The sequence below is a fragment of the Anser cygnoides genome, chromosome Z (genome assembly GCF_040182565.1).
Source record: "Anser cygnoides isolate HZ-2024a breed goose chromosome Z, Taihu_goose_T2T_genome, whole genome shotgun sequence".
Lineage (NCBI taxonomy): Eukaryota > Metazoa > Chordata > Aves > Anseriformes > Anatidae > Anser > Anser cygnoides.
Genome location: NC_089912.1, coordinates 64586303 through 64589632, shown reverse-complemented (window position 1 = coordinate 64589632; position 3330 = coordinate 64586303).

The window sequence follows — 3330 nt, the reverse complement described above, 5'->3', positions numbered from 1 at the left end:
GTTCTTCCTATAAGAAGTTCAGTGTTTTCTTTGTGCTTATTACTTGCAGTCAGTTTGGCCATGGACTGCAAAGAGAGGAGAGCACCTAACATCTCCTGTGAACAGTAGACACAAGATCTTCTCAGGACACAGGATCTATTCCAAAGTCCAGTAACTGCAGCAGGATTTGACCTCTGAGGAGCTTAAAACCAACCTGTCCATGCCTGCGTAATTGCCAGCACCCGCCCACATGTTGATGGCCTCTGAGATGCGGGGCTGCTTCCAGCTGCTGCCAGCAAGCACCAGGGAGCTTGCCCCTCACGTGTGGCCATCGCAGGGTCCTGCCAAAGGTTCCCATTTGCCTCCTCTGGGGCGTTAGGAGAGGTGACAGCTATGACATGGCCAACTGAGTCCATGCCGGGTGGCACGTGTGCAGCCCCTCAGGCAGTGCTTTGCTCCAGCTTGCCTGCCATGGCCTGGGCATTTCCAGCGCGGGGCTGTCCTGCGCTGATGTACCCTTCAGCGATGCAGCTGCCAGCTCACCAGGGACTGGAGTCACGCACTGTTGGGTTTTATGTTGGGACAAGCAGTGTTAAAAAGCAAGCAGGTTGCTGCCTGGGTTTCCTGAAGGAACCTGGGAAAAACGTACAGCCCCATGGAGCTGAGCCAGGGACAGCTATCACAGACCTTTGCTTCCTCCCTTGCGCTGTGCGCTGCAGAGGGCTGTGGTTTCAGGAAGGGGCAGTGTGGTTTAGAGGCTTGGCCACGTTACCACTGCAGATTACTTCTGAACATGCAAAGTGTCGCAGTGGGAGAAGCTAAAGGTGGTGGGCCAGTAATCCTGATGTACAACTGCCACCAGTAGTGCTCTACCCCCCCTGCAAATTCATCTCCCCACATGTGCCCCGGGTGGGAGCACCCTGCACGGAGCCACCTCGGCGCTTCCCCAGGCAGGAGGACACCCCCGTGCAGCCTGCCTGAGGTGTGAGCGCTGCCCCATCCCTGTCGCTCAGGCTCCAGCTGCCACCAGGGAAGCTTGTTAATGTTGTACAGGGTGCTTGTGTCTCTGCCTTTAACCTCGGGGCTATTTCTCTTCCCTTCCAGCAGGTTTGAGCATTAGCACCGAGCTGCACTGGGTCACAAGGGAATGTTGCTGGGAACCAGACAGGGAAATGGTGGTTGTTTCAGCCTGATGTCCTGGCTCTTCCCAGCAATGCCTTGGAGCATTAACACGCCTTTTCTCTTCCTCATGCTGGGTCTTGGCAGCTGCTTTGAGGCTGTTCAGGACAGAACTAGTCCAGGCAGTCCAAGGCTGCTGCTTGCAGAGCCTTCCTGACTAAGCCCAGGGGCGTTTTCTGGGCAGCCTTGGCTCCTGTGCCAGTGTTCTCCTTGGCTTCGTCCACCGCTGGGCAGCTGCAAAGCCTTCCTCCTGGGCAGCACGTAGAGCTGCCTCGTGGCCCAGACATTTCTAAGAACTCTCATGCACAGAAATGAGACATGAGAAATGCATTTCAGGAACTGAGCTGCCGTGTAACTCTTTCCTAGTTACCATGCCACAGAGCGTGGTGTAAACCCAGGGCTAAGATCCAGCTGCAAACCACTCCTGGAGCTCAGCAGGGATAATGCTGATCCAAGGAGGGTGACGAAGAGCTTTCCCACAGCAGCTGCCTCCAGTGCTTCCTAGGAGCTGCTGCAGGCACAGCTCACAAGCGATGCTGGGGGAAACAACAGCAGGGGAGGGCCAGGACTCTTCTCCGCTGCCTGCGTGTGACATCTCCTGGTACACTTCCCAAAAACAGAGCAGATGGATCACAGACTCCTTTTTCCCCTGGTTTCACTGGTGGGAAGTAGAATCACAACATGGGCAGCCAGGGACCTAGCATGGACCTGAGCAGCGTGCCTGGCTGGTGGGATGGCCTTCTTCCACCTGTGTTACATCTGCTCTTTCTGTGACGTGGTGGGAGGAAACCAAGGGAAGAGGAAGTTGAGAAGCTGCTAGGCTGAGGAGGTTATGCAGCACTGGAGGCATTGGGGTGATTGCTACGAGGCTCTGGTTTGCAGGAGCAATAGCATGTACTTGATGATGTGCCTACATGCAAGGTCTAGCCAAGCTTGTGGGGAGCTGTCTGACAGGTGCTGGCCTCTCATGGGGAGAAACGTATGCCAGAAATGGGGAAAAGCTGGGAATACAGCAGGTTGCTGAAGCAGTAAATACAAATTTGACATCTCTAGCACTGTCTTTGCCTGCATGCTTCCAGCTTGTGGCCAAAGCCAGGCACTGGAGCTTCAGCTCTGTGTAAGGGGGTGAGTTAGCCTGATGATTTCTTTCATCTACTCCAAGAAGGAGGTCTTCTCCATCAAAGAGGAGCAGCTGAACTAGCAGCCCTATCTCATTTCCTACTGCAGCAGCTTGCCTTGCATCACTTGAGAAGTTATATCTTACAAAAAGCAAAGAGCAAATTGTGTAAGGCAAAGTGGTAAGGCTGTTCACATCACGTCATGTTATAGTTCAGCTGATGTGTGGTGGGCTGCGTGGGATGTACTCACATAAAAAGCAAATACCAGGGCTGTGTCAGGCTGTGTGATTAGGAGCATCCCCCAGATCCCCCAGGCACTGCATTTCATGCCCCACCGGACTTGAGGTGAGCTCAGAGAGGAAGGATTGGAATGGGTGCCCAGGGGTGGGGAGCCTGCAGAGCCTGCACCTGGGGAAGGCAGGGAAAGCAGGGAGAAGATCTGCCGTCCGCAGGAGCGAGAACTAGAAGTGCTGGAGGGACCTGTGGGCTTGGAGAATGGGGAGGAATTTTATCTCATAATCTGAATAAAGGAGAGAAGGTGAATAGAGACAGGCTGGTGGAAGGGGGTTAATGTCCTCAGTCTGAATTAAATTCAGAAGTTTGCTTCTGCAGGGGCTGCCTCGTACTCTGTGCAGCATTCAGACTCTCAGGTCCTGACCTCAACAAAGGTCCTCACCAAGCTTGGATTTCCATGAGGCTAAACTTCATCTGAACTGGAAAAAGGACCTGAGTTATCCGAGCCGGCAGCTTGGATAATTTGCAGCCCTTGTCAGGACGCAGCACTGCAGAACTAATGGCACAACTGGAGAATGCATGACAGCACCACCTGGTAAATCTTAGGTTGTACTTGCTTCAAAAGGGAAGAAAGAGTGCCTGCTTGCATTAGATATATTTTTTTTCCGTCTTTTCTGCCATATTCGAATCTCATTAAACACCTGGTAACTAAACAGGTGTTTGCTTACGTATTGCAGTTCACCCCTCTTTGCAATAAGCTATGCACAGCATTTAGTTCTCTTTCACGTCAGAGCCTGCCCTTTCCAACCCATAAATCATT